The sequence below is a fragment of the Schistocerca piceifrons genome, chromosome X (assembly GCF_021461385.2).
Source record: "Schistocerca piceifrons isolate TAMUIC-IGC-003096 chromosome X, iqSchPice1.1, whole genome shotgun sequence".
NCBI classification, from domain to species: Eukaryota; Metazoa; Arthropoda; class Insecta; order Orthoptera; family Acrididae; genus Schistocerca; species Schistocerca piceifrons.
In genome coordinates, this window is record NC_060149.1 from 235125354 (window position 1) to 235143097 (window position 17744).

The 17744-nt window shown below is 42.7% G+C and overlaps 1 protein-coding gene across 1 annotated transcript in view; it reads left to right on the forward strand.

Moving 5' to 3' along the window:
* Positions 1-9489: 9489 nt before the first annotated feature.
* Positions 9490-17744, forward strand: part of LOC124722283 (serine/threonine-protein kinase NIM1) — a 498280-nt gene continuing 490025 nt past the window's right edge. The window contains exon 1 of the mRNA XM_047247469.1: positions 9490-9529. The gene's annotated coding sequence lies outside the window, so the exon portion shown is untranslated. The remainder of the gene's footprint in view (positions 9530-17744) is intronic.

The window sequence follows — 17744 nt, forward strand, 5'->3', positions numbered from 1 at the left end:
AAAGGATTATTATTAAATGCCTCTGGACTTAGTCAGATTGATTAAATACCTAGGTGTGATACAATGAATGAAAATGAAGAAGAAAAAGTATGTAATATCAGTTTTCACTGAAACATATCTTTCAACGTTTAATACAACTGTAAATGAGACTACGTACAACACCCCTGTATGACCTATTATAGGATACTGACTGAGTTTTAGAAATGTCAGCGGCCCACATAAAGAAGCAACTCGATGGAATACAAAAGTACCTCTATGTACCGATTCTGTGGAGACCGTGAAGGCAAAATTAAACTGAAAACAGCTAGCATAGATGAGTGTTAAGAATCATTCTTCACACGCTCGAGCCATAATGCAAAGAGCAGAAACAGTAATGTACAGTAGAATGAAATTGTACATCGCAGATTGTAGATGCAAATGTTGACAGACTGTTGGTCGATATTGGATGTGCTTGGGTAGCGCGACTGACAGCGTATTGATTACGAAAGAGAAGTATCAGGGTTCGAGCCTCGGCCCGACAGATACACTTAACTTGCAACATGTAACCGACATAGCCTATATTTCAGAATAAAGTAGCCGATCACCATCCCAGCAGTTGGTCAAGTTTAAAGAAATAATATAGAGCCATACTGTAAACAACGGGAGAGAGGTTTACGGAGACATCCCCGTATACGACGCTCAAGTGGAAGGGGAAAGGGGCGGTGGGACATATAACGGTACAAAGTACTCTCCACCATGCACTGCAGTTTTTCTCTCAGTGTATTAGCACAGGTATGTAGATGTAGATGATGGATACACAGGGTGATTTAGCTGCCCCTATCGATGACGTTTCATGCAACCGCAATTCTATATCTGGCATTCAAAAACCACGCGCGAGATTTTCATATTCTCTCGATCGCCACGCACAAACTGTTAGTCCTATAGAAAAAGATGAACATGACGTTTTTCTAGGAATTTTAATGTAGCTAAATTTTGTACTGGGATACATTTCCGCTGGAGACAAAGGTTTCCGAGTTCTCTCACCAGCCAGGATTTCTAGTGTGTTGATCTTGGCACTCCTTCCTACCACTGCACAAAAATTTCCGGCTACACGAACTATTCCCGATATTCGACCTTTTTTGGTCTCTATTGACTGGGCTGCTACGCCTTCAGCATATTCGGCTATTTCGTTAATGTTATTAATATTGCCTTGTCCGCGAGGGTAATAAAGAAAAACGACTTTTTCAAACGTTTTGCTGAAGCTAATTACGTTGACAGTTCGATCCAAACTTAACATTTACAAGGACAGTAGTTTCCTAGCCAGAGGGCCTGACGGATACAACGACGTAACTGTTTGTATTAAGCTGTTAATATTCATAAAATTGTTTAGTAAGATTTCCACAAACGTCAGTTTTACAATTTGTAAGTCCTCGACTAAGCTGGTGGTGTAATGAGGTCAGTCAAACAAGGTCGAACGTGAGAAATAAGTCGTGCTGTCGTAAATTTTTGTACCATGGTAGGAGGGAGCGCTATGAATGACATACCAGAAATCCTGACCGGTGGGGACTGAGGGTGGGAGTGGGGTAGTGTTTGTAGGTCACTTATGTGTGTTTTTCTTGAATAACTCGAAAACTACAGCCTCTTGCGAAAAAACATCTCAGTACGAAATTTAACTAAATCAAATTTCCTACAAAATCTGTTCACTTTTTCTGTGGGACTAATAGTTTGCGAGGAGGGAGGGAGGGAGAGAGAGAGAGAGAGAGAGAGAGAGAGCAAATATGAAAATCTTACGCATGGTTTTTGAAGGCAAGCTATAACATTGCGGCTTGCATAAAATGACGACGGCAGGGGCAGCTGAGTCACCTTGTATAAACTCACCAGACAAAAGATTAATCAGCTCCTTAAAAGAACGCAGTGATTGCTTTGGAGTGCTGTAGATGCTGCAGAACTGGTCCCAGGCAGTCATGTGACTCTACACCACTGACATAAATCATTCCAGCGATGTTGTGTGTATGTGCCAGACGACTGCATGCAATCATCGCAGTGAGAGTGATCGACATAGATGATGGACATAATAGCAAAAAGGGGGAACTGGGATTGGGAGTGCATATAACCACACCGTGAATGAAGTTACGCGATATGCTGTTGTATCAACGCGGACTGTCTAACGGTGTGCAAGGAACAGTATACCACTTGAAATCATGTAACAGGACATAAGAGCAGAGGTTGTAAAAAGTTTCTGACTGACACAGACCGAAGACGAGTGATGTACCTTGTCAATGACAATCTGTTTTAAATCCGGCAGGAATTACGGCTGGTGTCGGTGAGAGGAAGTCCATCTCAGTCAGTTTTTCAGAGAAAATTGAGAAGAGAATTGCATGTTATGAATATTTGGAGTCGGGTGTCTCTCAAACATGCCACTGCTCAAGGCCGTGCAGCCGGCCGCTGTGACCAAGCGGTTCTACGCGCTACAGTCCGGAACCTCGCGACTGCTACGGTCGCAGGTTCGAATCCTGTCTCGGGCATGCATGTGTGTGATGTCCTTAGGTTAGTTAGGTTTATGTAGATCTAAGTCTAGGGGACTGATGACCTCAAATGTTAAGTCCCGTAGTGCTTAGAGCCATATGAACCATTTCAAAGCCTTGCATAATTCCGTACATCTTCATTGGGCCATGCAACACGGAAACGGGACAGCAGCTGAGTGAAGTCGTGTGACCCGAAGAGTCATGATTTCGTCTCTTTTCAAATGCCACGAGGCGATGAGTGCCCCGAGGGCCCAGTGAGGCTTTAAATCCGCAATATCAGGAACGTATAATTCAAACTGCTGGTGGGTTTTCGAGATTTTTGGGATATTTTTGGTACCGTAATTTGGATCCTCTCGTTCAGATTACTGTGAACATGAACAGAATGCTTATTTGAACATTTTCTATGACCAAGTAATCCCCTTTCTTACTACGCCTTCGTGATGAATATGTTGTGGACATATCGTCTTCCAAGACGATAACAGCTGTCTTCACAGAGCTTACGCGCACGTTCCTGGTTGACTAACACTGGGCCACCCCATTCCACTGAAAAAATGGTTCAAATGGCTCTAAGCACTATGGGACTTAACATCTGAGGTCATTAGTCCCCTAGACTAAGAACTACTTAAACCTAACTAGCCTAAGGACATCACACACTCCCATGCCCGAGGCAGGATTCGAACCTGCGACCTATAGCAGCAGCGCGGTTCCGGACTGAAGTGACTAGAACCGCTCGGCCACAGCGGCAGGCTATTCCAATGAAAATGTTAGGGAATATTTGGAACAGCAGGTTCAACGTAGCAATAAACATCCTCGTAATTTTGTGGTTCTACTACATCTAATTTACAGTGTGTGGTTTCAGTTGGATATGACGTATCAGGCTTGTCCGCCTCGTTAGCTGAGTGGTCAGCGCCGCCGAATGCTGTGCAAAGGGGCCCGGCATTGATTTCCGGCTGGATCGGAGATTTTCTCCGCTCAGGGACTGGGTGTTGTGTTGTCTTCATCATCATATGATCCCCATCGACACGCAAGTCGCCGAAGTGGCGTCAACTCAAAAGACTTGCACCAGGCGACCGGTCAACCCGACTGGAGGCCCTTGCCATACGACATTTCATTTCATAGTAGGCTTACATGTGATTGCAAGCTTTCTCGGCGTATTCGAATGATAAAATCTTTTCGGGTGATCAGATGAATGTTGTCATCGCCTTGTCGCTACGTTTTAATGACTTTGGTACCCATCATTTCAAGGTGAAGGTAAGGGGTTCGAAAATCATTGATACGCCAACACTCGGATGATCACCTGAGAAGATTTTATCAGCACTCGTAGGCTGTCTGTTAGCTGTATTGAGGCCATTATCAAGATTAGAGTCAGTGTTACCTGAAATTCGCGAGTTCTCTCCTGGGGATGATTACTTGATTCTACTGTGTGCTTAGATTTATAGTATTGAACGCAGTCAGATGGGTTACGGATGAATTTTTACCGAAAGTGGATGTCATTAAGTGTCAGGAAAATTCAAGGAATAAGTAGTATTTCAGTTTTAGTATTTTGTGCAACACTTCTGCCATATAACCAAATGGGATCGCAAGTTTATTGGAAAGGTGACTATGGTCGTACTTATCGTCACACCGATAACAATAGCAAAGAAAGAAAGATTCGGGTTTAACGTCCCGTTGGCGACGAGATAATTAGAGACGAAACAGAAGCTGCAATTGGTGAGGGATTGGAGAGGAAATCGACTCTGCGCTTTTCAAAGCAATTGCTCTGAAATGTGTCTTAAGATATTTAGGGAAACCGAAAAACCTAAATCTTTACATTGGAATGAGAAACTGCCCCATGGAAAGTGGATAAGTAGGTATGTAGGTAGATAAGGGTAGCTGAGCGATAAACGTGTCAAGTACCAAGGAGTACGTGGCTACAATTTCTTGAACCACCATGGGCATTCGCGGCCTACAGGGCAGCGTGTGTTTCACGTGTCCCTCCATACTTGCCTCCAATAGTGCGTTAGGCAAAAGATTGTGGAGTTTCAGCGCCGCGTGGACTTGTTCAGAGAGTTTCATTTCTTTTGATTTTATGTAGGGTGAACACCAATTTACTGGTGTTTGCTGATGACACTGTGGTGGACGGGAAGATTTCCTCCTTCAGTGACCTGTAGGGCAACACAAGATGTATTAGAGAGAATTTCTGGTTAGTGTAACGAATGGTACCTTGCTCCAAATGTAGAAAAATATTAGTTACTTGAAAAATATTAGTTACTTTGAACGAGTAAGAAAAACAATTGAGTAACATTCGACTACAGCATTAGTAATGTGCTTCTTGACAGAGTCACATCGATTAAATATCTAGGCGTAACGCTGGAAAGGAATATGAAATGGAAAGAGCACGTCAGGTTGGTATAGGAAAGGTGAATGCTCGACTTCTTTATATTGGGATGATTTTGAGTATTTTGGGAAAGTGCAGCTCATTCGTAAAGGAGACGGCGTATAGAATGCTAGTGCGACCCATTCTTGAGTACTGCTCGAGTGTTTGGGATTCCGAACAGTGCGGTTTAAAGGAATTCAGAGGCGACCTGCTACATTTTCAGCACGCAAATATTACGGAAATGCTTTGTGAACTGAAATGGAAATCCCTACCGACGCTCTTTTCGCGAGACACTATTGCGCAAAATTTAAAGAACCCGATTCTAAGGCCGGCTGCAGACTGATTCCACTGCCACCAACGTCCATTTCCCGCAAGGACCACGAAGGTAATATGAGAGAAATTAGGGCTCGTAAGGGGCCTTATAGACAGTCGTTTTCCCCTCTCTCAATTTCGGGGGGAAAAGGAAAAGAAACATCTAGCAGTGGTGCGTGGTACCCTCCGCCATGCACCGTACGGTGGTTTGCTGGCGTTGTTCGTAGATGTAGTTGTATGATGCCGTGACCACTGCAGTGCCGTAAGAGAATAAGGACTAAATCAATTGGAGAAGGACAAATAAAGGAACAGGTCATTGTCTTATCAAAGATCGTTCCAGGGCTTCGCCGAAGTGGTGGAAACCCTATGAAACCTAAACTGCGATGTATTAACTGTGCGTGCTGCGAGATACGTGGGATATATTTGACGTTGTTCGATGTCTGTTTGTAGTATTACTGTGTAACATAGTGTGAGCTCAAACATTATGATTTAAATGGAACAAAACTACATCCTACGTTAAAAACACTATGAATTCTGAAAGTATCGATTTTGTGAAACTCGACTTTCGAACTTTACTCATAACATCTTGAGGCCAAGTATACGGGTAACCACATGAGTTCAGTAATTATAAATATTCGTAAAGCTGTCGGTGCAAAACTACTTTGATCTGATTAGGGAAATGTACTCGTATGTTCTATCTAATCACATTTCCGATCGAATTGATAATTTTTTATCAGGGAGAACACAAAATGTCCACAGACACAGAAGTCCTATCTCCTATATTCTAGAGAAGCGTAGTAGTTCATCGCTGTTCATGTTTATAATAGTTCAACTGGTTCAAATGGCTCTGAGGACTATCGGGCTTAACTGATGAGGTCATCAGTCCCCTAGAACTTAGAACTACTTAAACCTAACTAACCTAAGGACCTCACACACATCCATGCCCGAGGCAGGATTCGAACCTGTGACCGTAGCGGTCGCGTGCTTTCGGACTGTAGCGCCTAGAACCGCTCGGCCACTCCGGCTGGCTCTAAAATAGTGATTTAGTGGATATGATTAGCTGAAATTTGAGAATTTTTGCATCTCTATCTATGGAAATGTTTAGGGCTATAAACTCAGTAGCACTATCCACTCAATTCCCGCTGTAAAAACTAGCAATTACTTCTCAGGGTAGATAAGTACAAAGTTATACACTGCAGGAAAGAATAAAAATGTAATAGGCTTTAACTACTCGGATAATGATGGACAAATAAAGTCAACGCTATCACACAAATACCTGTAAGCAACAGAGCGTAGAGATACTAAGTGGAACGTTCACATATGCTCAGCTCATCTCAATTATCAGGCTTCGATTTGTTGATAAGATACTACGAGAACTGCTGTTTTTCTAGGAATGAAAGCTCCTACAAAGCATTTCAATATTGTTGGTCGGTCTGCGGCCCTTACGAAGTTGGATTAACAGAAAGCATTGAAACGGTTCAAAGAGAAGTTTCAAGATTCGTCTCGGGTTTGTATATCAAGGGTGAGAGTGGCACGGCTATATTCAATAAACTTCACTGGAGGTGTTGCGCCTCACGGAGAACCCTGCTCAGAATTCCTGGAGCCCACGTTGCAGAACAAATTCAGAAACGTACACTGAGGTGACAAAAGTTATGAGATGCCTCCTAATATCGTGGCTGACCTCCTTTTGCCCTGCTTAGTGCAGCATCTCGAAGCGTCATGGGCTCAACAAGCCTTTGGAAGTCCCCTATAGAAATATTGAGCAATGCTACTTCTATAGAGACAGCCATAATTGCGAAACTGTTGCCAGTGCACTATTCTGTGAACGAACTGACCTCTCTATTATGTCCCATGTATGTTTCATGGGATTCATGTCGGGCTATCTGGATGTTCATTTCATTCGCCAATTGTCCAGAGTGTTCTTCAAATCAATGGCAACCAATTGTGAACCGATGTCATGGCGCATTGTCAGTCATAAAAATTTCTTCGTTGTTTGGGAACATGAAGTCCATGAACATAAACACAGCCCACACCATTATAGAGCCGCCACCAGCTTGCACAGTGCCTTGTTGACAACTTGGGTCGATGGCTTCGTGAGGTCTGCGCCATACACGAACTCCACCATCACCTCTTATACAATGAAATCGAGATTCATCCGACCAGCCGATGTTTTCCAGTCGTCTGAGGTCTAGCCGATATTGTCACGAGCCCAGGAGAGGCGCTGAAGGCGATGTCGTGCAATTAACAAAGGCACTCACGCTGGTCATCTGCTGCCATAGCCCATTAACGCCAACGGATACGTTCACTATTCGTCCCACATAGATATCTACCGTTACTACACGCAGTGTTGTTTGTCTGTTAACGTTGGCGACTCTACACAAAAGCCGCTGCTCTCGGTCATTAAGAGAAGGCCGCCAGCCACTACGTTCTCCGTGGTGAGAGATAATGCCTGACATTCGGTATTCTCGCTATACTCTTGACGTTGTGGATCTCGGAATATTGAATCCCCTAACGATTTCCGAAATGAAAAATCCTATGCGTGTAGCTTCAACTACCATTCCTCATTCAGAGTCTGTTAATTCCCGTCGTGTGGCCATAATTACGCTGGAAACCTTTTCGCATGAATCAACTGACTATCTGCCAATACATTGCCCTTTTATACCTGGTGTTAGCAACACTACCGCCATCTGTGTATGTGAATATGGCTATTCCATGACTTCTGTCACCTCAGTGTATTACTTCCTACAACATCCATCTCCCATAATGGTGGTGATGAGGTCCCATACTCCGAGGAGCATAGGGGTTGATGCGGGAGACCCGCATCGCCGACTAGGCAAGGTCCTAGAGGAGGTGTTTTGCCACTGCCTTCCTCTGACCGTAATAGTGATGAATGATGATGATGATGAAGACGACACAACAACATCCAGTCATCTCGAGGCAGGGAAATCCCTAACCCCACCGGGAATCGAACCAAAAAATGGTTCAAATGGCTCTGAGCACTATGGGACTTAACTGCTGAGGTCATCAGTCCCTTAGAACTTAGAACTACTTGAACCTAACTAACCTAAGGACATCACACACACCCATGCCCGAGACAGGATTCGAACCTGCGACCGTAGCGGTCGCGCGGCTCCAGACTGTTGCGCCTAGAACCGCTCGGCCACTTCGGACGGCAATCGAACCAGTGACCCCGTGCGTGGGAAGCGAGAACGCTTCCGCAAGACGACGACGTGCGGACTCCCATAATGATCATGACACAAAAATTAGATGCTGCTGCTTAAAAGTTTAAGGACACGAAACATCGAAGCTCATCAGGCCACCAGGACGGAATGGGTGTAACCCATCTTTCTGCGTCGACAGTAATTTATATGCGCAAGTCTGAGAAATATTTTAAATGTTTGCGTAACGTGATTCTGATGCGTGGCGTGGTAAACAGCCCACTGTTTAGCTAGTGGGATTGGGGAAACCGCCTAAAAGCTACGTCCAGGCTGGATGGCACACAGGCCGCCGTCGTTAATGCGTCGGCCGTACTCGAAGGGGGACGGGCACACCACCCCTTGATGGAAACGGGCGCCTTAACACACACTGCTGTCGGCTATCAGAGCGTGTTCACACATTAGCAAATTTGGACTCATACAGAGTTATGGTTTCCGTGTACTAACAGCGAAATGAGCGGAGGGATGGGAAATGACCGAGGTACAGTAAGTGCTCTTCACTGTACATCATACGGAGGCTGTCGGATTACACATGTGGGTGCAGCAATATTGTTCAAGTATATGGAATCGATATCAGGTCGGAGGGATAAATCGAGCCTATATAAAGAGTGGTTGCGCGAATGATCGCTATATTGTTTATCTGGCGGGAGAGTGTAAGAGAAATGCTGAAAATCTTCACTGGCAGACATTCGAAGAAAGACGTCGATATCTGCCCAGAAATTCAACAATAAGTTTCTTTAGGGTGGAACCTAAGAGTATTTCGCAGCCCCTAATAAATCGATACCACAGATATCGCGATGACCAAATCAGATTAGTAACAGCTCACAGAAGGAAAGCGAGCGAATTTTGATAGATGGCGCCATAAAAAGTACGCTCTTCGTAGTGATTCGCAGAATTTGGGAGTAGATGCAGGTAAAGGTAATTTAATACGAAGTTTGTAAAGCGAAGGCGGAAGCTAGGTGGGGAGGGGACGGGAGCAATAAGGCGGGAGCAGAGCCAGGGCGCAGGCGTGTGCCGCCCCTCCGACGCCGCTACCCCCACCACCGCCGGCGCCGGCACCTACAAGTAGAGCGACGCCAGCGCCGGCTCGCAGTCGCGCAGCCGCCGCCTCCCTGCTCGCACATCGCCGCCTCTGCCTGCAGGTAGGACGCGCTGCGGCTCGCGCCACGCGCCAAGCAAACGCCTGCTTTCTGCACGCTGCCTTTGCTGTGCAAAAGTCTGTTGCATACTGTTTAATTTTACTGTACAGAGACCAATATGTAGAGATTCGCTCTCTATTTCCTTTACCCTCTTGTAGTCTGACGTAATTTCGATTGTTTATTTCTTGGTAACATGACAGTTCGGCCTAAACTCAAATTTAAAAGTCAGACTTCTCTCTGTGTTGTCTTTGAAAACGAATACTACTGATTCAAATATGAGTCCTATTCCACAAAAAATAGACGAGAAAATTCAAAGAGGGGTTATCAGCTTGCATATTGTTTCTCATTTGCCGCAACAGACGACAGAATCGCGCGTAAAAGTGTCATTTCTGTTAAATTTAGTACTTCTCACTTCAAAATTCGCTGTATATACACTATATTTTTCATTTTTATACTAACTGTATGATCGCGAACTTTGCCTCCCGTGCTGAAAGTAATTTCGTTTATCTGGGAATGAAATACGCGCTTAAAACTTTCAAAATTATTCACAGATTTCAATCGCCAATGTTTTCTCTGTTGTAAATAAAAGGCAAATGATAAAATTTAGCTTGTGAAATATTCCTTCAAGTTTTCTGATATACTTTAGGGGATTGTTGATGTAGCCACAGGGTGTGAAACGCAACATTCGCAGGTCACTGAGAAATGTTAATTTACATCTGCGACAGATCTCACTTTTCATACATTTGAATCGCTGATCTCATCTGTAATCTGTTAAAACGTGAATGAATAACATAGGTCATTGTATATTATTTTTTCGGAGACATGGTAATGCTATAATGTGCATAAAAAACAAGCGTTATGACATTACTAAATTTGTGTAAATTTCAGCTCTGCAACGTGAAACTGATGAGTAAGGTAAGATATCGACAGGAACCGTAATTTATATTGAATTATTTGTTTTTCTTTGTTGTCATATTGTCGTGTATTGTCATGTTATGTACACATTCCATAGAAATGAATCACCAGTCTTGGACGGAGCATTTATGGTACGCTGGTTAAGTACAGCGCAAATTTTCCGCAATTTTCCTTTGGCACATAAGAAAATATCAAGTATATTTCAATGAATATTCCATAAACAAAAATAGTTAGATAATAAAAGCCAGTCCATAAGTTTACAGTCACGTTGCGAGAATCTTTCTGTCTAGAGATAATTTCTTACTCCAAGGATACAGCTATGATCAGTAAGAGAATTTAAAAAGTTTTCGTATAATGCAGATCAAGTTAGTTTAAATTAAATGAAAAAATATAAATCAAAACTATGTGGATGACGTTAGTCTTCCAACAAACAGAAATGCAACTAAGATAAATTAAAAAAAAAGAAATTTAAATTCTTGACATAATTTGTCAGTCGATTCAAAAGTGTTTCAAGTTTTTCGATTTCCTACATTTTTGTTTTGAAAACACGACACAACATGTTCGCAGTAAGTGTATTTGCTAGAGCACTGCAAGCATGGGAACTTTAACCAGAAGGGCGATACAAAGTAAGACTGTTTTTACATTGAGATAAAGTAGTTCACAACAAAAATTATATGTAACAGAAAAAAACCAGAGGATAGATGCAATATCCTATATTAACTTAATCATATGTTACTATGATCTGTTTTCACATAGCCAAGTAATCATGAACAATGACAGCTAAGAAGAGCGCAGAAGATGAACATTGATGTTTTAAATACGGTTGGAGTTTTACATTCCCAAATTTCATATGTTGTATATCATGTTCATTGTAACGTTTCATTACATACGAAATATTTATGAGTCATCAGGCCTTAAACAGAATTTCTGTAAAACAAAAAAGAGACATGCTGACAATTATATACCTTTTAAATTTCTTGTTTAACATTATATTTGTTACTTCTATCGTATGTGTTCATTTTAATTCTAGCAGACGAACAGTTTATGGTAAGTTCATTATTTTTGTTGACAGTATGTACTTAAGTAATGCTGACTGTAATTATATTCCCAGGTATCTAACTTTAATTCACCCATTTCTACAGTAATACGTAAATAACACTCAGTCTATCTTCGCTGACCAACAAGACATTAGAAATTCCCACCTGGTCCCTAAACACGCTTGTAAATAAATGTATGCTCTGAAACAGTACTGAACCTGCTGTAGCGTATGCTTCGTAATCCTATTGTTGAATTTTGGGATTCTTGTTCCGTGTTTATCCATGTTTTCAAAATAAATATATATGTTGTGGAACCACCTCCTTTAAAATACAATACGCTTTTACCTATTTTTGGTACCCAAAGATGTTCCCACATCTAAAAGCATTTTTCTGTGAGCCTTGGAATTTGCAGAAATAAAGAGAGATCCGCACAGATAAGTACTGGAGAATGTCTGCGAAGAAAAAAGGAAAAAAAAAAAACAGAAAACACTTGGTGTTTCTCAGTAGAAGACGCTGTAAGAACCATATCTAGAATTCATTTGGTAACATGAATCTGTATCCCACAAGCCACCGTACTATGTGTGGCTGATTGTATATGAAACATCAGAATCACTTTCCCCCTTTCCTGTTCCATTCGCGAATGATAAGCAGAAAGGAAGATTATCGGTACTCCTCTATAGCGGGTGTAAATGATAGCAGTTTACAACGTGTAAACATGAATTACAGGGAGGGGAAAGGAGGGTGGGAAATCGTGACGAGTAGTCGCACAGGGCATTGTGGTAATGCAATGGCGAAAGTTGAAAATTTGTGCCAGACCGGGAATCGAATCCAGATTTACCGCTACTCATGAACGGCCCCTAACCGTCTCAAATTTCCAACTTATAGCACGCTGCAATGCAGCGCCGCTCGTCCATTAAACTCACCACTCGCAAATCCTGATTTCGGTAGGAGTTCGGGAGATATTTGCGCATTCGCCTGAAACAAAACTCGTGGAGCTGTCCTCTTTTTAAAAAATACCGACAGCTCATCGACGTTTGTTTCAGAGCAAATGTACAAATATCGTCTGAACTCTTACGGGAATCACTATTTGCGAGTAGTGAGTTTAATGAACGAGAGACTCTGCATTGCAGCGTGCAGTAAGTTGGAAATCAGGGACCGTTCATGGGAAGCGGTAAATCCGGGTTCGAGTCTCGGTCCGGGACAAATTTTCAACTTCCGCCGTTGCATTGGAACAATTCCCTGTGCGGCTAGCCGTAACGATATTCCACCCATCCTGTCCATTTCTTCCCCCTTCCTGCAGTTCATGTTTGCATCTATGTACCAGCCACGTCATCACGAGTGACGTCTGTTCTGTCGTACATGTCCGACAGAACAGACACCCCTCACATATATACATGTTGTTCCAAAAAACATCGACAAACTTTAGAGACAGGTTCCTTACACCAAAACAAGAAAAAGAGGCTAATAAACAAGGTCTCTAAAGCGCATACCTTAAAAAATATGAGCACTTATTCGTCTTCGATGCTATGAAACATCTACTGCCAGCTCTTTGCTTTCAATATTTTGGAAGGAGGTAGTACAGACCAAAACAAGAAAGAAATGCCTGTATAAATGGCCTCTAAAATGCAAACCTTAAGAGTTCTGGGCTCTTGGTCAGTAGAAAAGACGTGTTTCACACTAGCGAAGATGAACAAGTGCTCATAGCTCTTAACGTATGCATTTTAGAGCCCATGCTTACTAGACTTTTTTACTTGTTTCTGAGTAAGGAATCTGTCCCTAAGGTTTGTTGGTATTTTTTCGGACACCCTGTATACAACGTACCACAGTAGTGTAGGGGACGTCAAGACGAACAATTTCATACAGGACACTTGTGGTCTATCAAGCCGGAGAAAACCTCAAATCTGCCCACAAAAGAAACCTAAACTGCAGCACATGTCTACTGCGCAATATTTTGAATACCCTCTCGTCCTCGTATGTCACCGGTTTAATCGTTCATAACTGCTTGCAGCTCACTTCTTTTCCTCGCTAAAATCGTTCAGGTTAAACGAGCGTTGTTCTTGCACTTGCAAATTGTAAAATTGACGTTTGTGTAAATTATACCTCAAATTTATATAATCTGTAAGTGCAAGAACAACGTAAGTTTAATGCACAAGAGAAAAATAAACGAGCTTCAAACGGTTAAGTCCGACTAATCCGGTGGCATTAATAGGGCGAGAGTATATTTAAAATTTTGGGCGGCACGCATGCGCTGTAGCTTAATCGACCTTTGTAGGCCGAATTTAAGTTTTTTCCGTACTTGATAAAGTAAAAGTGTCCTGTATCAAATTCTTCGTCTTGACTTCCCCCACACCACTGCAAACACGTTATTGTTTCTGTAATCTTCCTCTTCTGGTCACAACACCAGGTATAATTTCGTGGAAATAACGTTCGAAATTAGAATCTCGAAATTATGAGAGCAGGAAGAAGTACAGCGTCTTCCTTTAGATTTCGTTGACCATATCTGGGATGACTTCGTGCTGTTTAAAAAGTTTTATTATCTATTCTGCTCATTCAGTTTGGTAAGTATCCTAAACCAACGAACAATACTCAAGAACTAACTGAAAGGGGGTTTCGTAATCAACCTCCTAAGTGGGTGAACTAGCTTCCTTAGAAGTCTTTCAGTAAATCCGAGTCTAACACTGCACATCCCCCACTCCAAATTTACTGTCACTCATTGCTCTTGAACGAAGGTAACACAATAATGACATCTACCGTACATGCACCCTTCTATGCTATTTTCATTGGATTCAGTCCACAACTATATCTCAGTTTATGTAAATAACACTTGTTATACGTTTGCAAATAAATCCTTCCATTCCCTCCGTTTTTGCTCTTCTGACTATGACCCCAAATAACGAGAAAGTTCTGAGCGCTTTGTACCGCAAGACTGCTGCTTGATGTAGGTGTCTGTGAGCTGCAAAATACGAAGGGACGACGACACGCTCGATACGAAGTATTAGTTATTTAAGTCCCTTTATGTTAACATTACTGCAATACACAGTACGATTGTCCTAGCATAAGACAACTGAGCACGAAGGGTTTCCTATTATTTTCCGTACAGCTTACTTCTTGATAGGGCAGAAGCATTCACGGTAGATACAGAAGATTTGATTTTGTGGTTACTCATTTTCCCATAAGATATTATTTTCCATCGTTTGAAAAAATGCTGATATGTTTTGAACAGTGGGATGTTTGGCTTCAAATGGTCATAATTTTAAGGTTGCCACCACCAGTTGAACACGTTTGGTAAGTATACGAATTGTATCAATCACGTGACAAACCTCACGCACGATATTTGCCGACGGAGCACAAGAAAACGTCTGTAGTTGTCTGTTCGGCCACTGTCACTAAGGTTATCGATTTTCATGAAACGTGTCACAGCGTACGGACACAGTCCAAGGACGACGCATAGTCGAGTTCTAATACCTCACGACAAATAATTCCTTATTACTGTGAGCCGCCTCGTTTCTTCTGTATCGCGTCAGAAATACAAATGTAAGTGCTGGTGGCAGAAAACAGAGAGAAGAAAGCCAGGTTAAATGTAAGCTATGACATTAATCCTGCTACTCACAAAGTCATAATTGAGGTAAAATACACTTAGAGACTGTTCCCCATTGTGAGGCAAAGAGCGCAGTCACCTTCTCGGAAAATTTTTTAAGAGCAAGACAGAACCTCCGTCTTAGGCCGATTCAATTATTTTCAGCCGGTTCAAAAAACAAATATCTTTCTTTAGCCCGTCACAAATGCGAAAGTCACTCGGCGACATATTTGGCTTCTAGAATTAACACTCAGATGTATATCTATTAAGTACGGTATATCTAACAATGGTTTCTGAATGTGTTGCCCACCAATACGAGAAGGATAATACAGTTCTTCAACGTTTCAGAGGGCTCGAATTCAACGTTTCTCGTACGTTACAGGTATTTTCCTGTAACTTTCACGTTGTTGGTAACCTGAAGGACGATATGAACATGTACAGTCTTTGGGTACGTGAATGACTTGGTTCAATTGAGGTCCAGTAAAATGACAAAATGCTGACAGAAAATTTTACGAAGAGAGGAATAAACTTACCTGATGAAAATACTAACTAACTTCACTCTAACAGTGTGTATAACTCACACGTGTCATGGTAGGAGCTACGATTCACTGTTCCTGGGACTGAACGACATTCTGATTGTAAGATACGTCAATGACCAGTCACTCTTGCCACAAAATCTCACGTTGCCGTTCGAGATTACACGAGTACCATGTCAGTGACGTCTCTGACATGGTGGATAGTCCAAAGGCGGGATTACCCTTCAGTGTTTCTCATGCTAGGAAGTCACAGTGCCGGCCGCTGTGGCCGTGCGGTTCTAGGCACTTCAGTCTAGACCCGCGTGACCGCTACGGTCGCAGGTTCGAATCCTGCCTCGGGCATGGATGTGTGTGATGTCCTTAGGTTAGTTAGGTTTAAGTAGTTCTAAGTTCTAGGGGACTGATGACCACAGATGTTAAGTCCCATAGTGCTCAGAGCCATTTTGAAGTCACAGTTTTTGGACAACGAATGCAAGAATCGTCATCTTCAAAAGTAGGATTAGATATGTCACGCTACTCTTTAAGATACGTGAAATGTATTATTTGTAGTCGTGAATGCAGACTACCACAAGCTGTACGAGGGCCGTTCAATATGTAATGTCCCACATCTTTTTCGCAGAACATATTTATTGTTAAGAGTCAGTATTTGGTGACAATATACATCAACCTGTCTTGTCCATGTCCTATTTTTCTACGTAGTCTCCATCACGTTCTATGGCCGTACGCTAACGCTGAGGAAGAGCATGTATTCCCTGCCGGTAAAAGCTCTCGTCCTGCAGGCGTAGCCATGTTTTCACTGCATGACTGACACACTCGTCATCTTCAAAGTGTGTTCCCCGTAGAGAATCTCTTAAGCGGCCCAAGGAGATGGAAGTCCGAGGGTGCCAGGTCTGGACTGTAGGGTGGATGAGGCAATGATGTCCAGTAGCTGTGGCAGGACGTCCCGGGCGTGGCAGATCACAGAGCTCTGTTTCTGCATTTACTGGGCCTGTAACTTTCCTTACCCGTCGCCCAGCTGCACTCCTGTCAACTGCAGCATCGCCATACACTGCACAAAAACGTTTATTGATGTTCACCACGGTTTCTTTTTCTGCACACAAGAATACAATAACAGCATTCTGCTTGTAACGTGAGTCGTATGTAGACGCCATTTTGACGCAGTCCTACGGATCTTCCATCTGCCAGAACGGTTCGAAACTTCACTGGCGCACAGAACAGTCATCAAATGTGAAGCACCAACAAGGATGTTTGTCTACGTATATTAATGGCTTTTTTTTTTAAATGTGAGGCTTTAGTTTTTAAACGACCCTCGTATAAGGGACTGACAATTGAAATTTGTGCTGGACCGGGACTCGAAATAGGACTTCCTGCTTTACGCCAGCGGTCGCCTTAACCACTTTTTCTATCCATGCACGACTCACGAACAATCTCAAACTTTCATATGTCATCGTTCCTGCATCACAACCTGTACTCGTACACACATTATATAATTCCCGTACAGGGGAGGGCATTTTAATTGAGAGTCACTGTCCAGTATCGGCCGATAGATACAATGTTGCACTGGAATGTAGTATTTATGTTGTTAAGAAGAACAATGCAATGTTCCTTCGGGCATTCCTTTCAACTGAAATGTTACCCGGTGTACGGGAATTGGGTAATGTCTGTACGAGTACAGGTTGTGAGGCAGGAACAACAGCATATGGAAGTACGTGACTGCACGTCAGTCACCAAAGAGGTTAAGGCGACCGCTTGCGTAAAGCGGTGAAATCTGGGTTCGACTCCCAGTCCGGCATAAATTTTCATTGCCGTTTTTCTCTTACGCAGCTGATAGTCGTTCATATTCGCAACTGTACAGTGCCTGTTCCTTCCGATTTACATCATTTTTCTTAATAATACAGGCACTACAGTATCGTACTCCTTGACACAGTGGGCAAATGGCAAAATACAATACGGTTGCCCAGCATCTAGATGCAGCCGCATTGACTCTAAGTACAGTTCTTCAACCTTTAACGCGTCGTGCAAACATCCCTACAGTCTCAAACTCTCTCCTAAAAATTCCGCAAATCCTTGACGTAGTCTTCTCTGAAGGCTTCTTTAGATCTACGATGATCGAGACGCAGCATATCATTCACGTCATATATAATCGTCACATA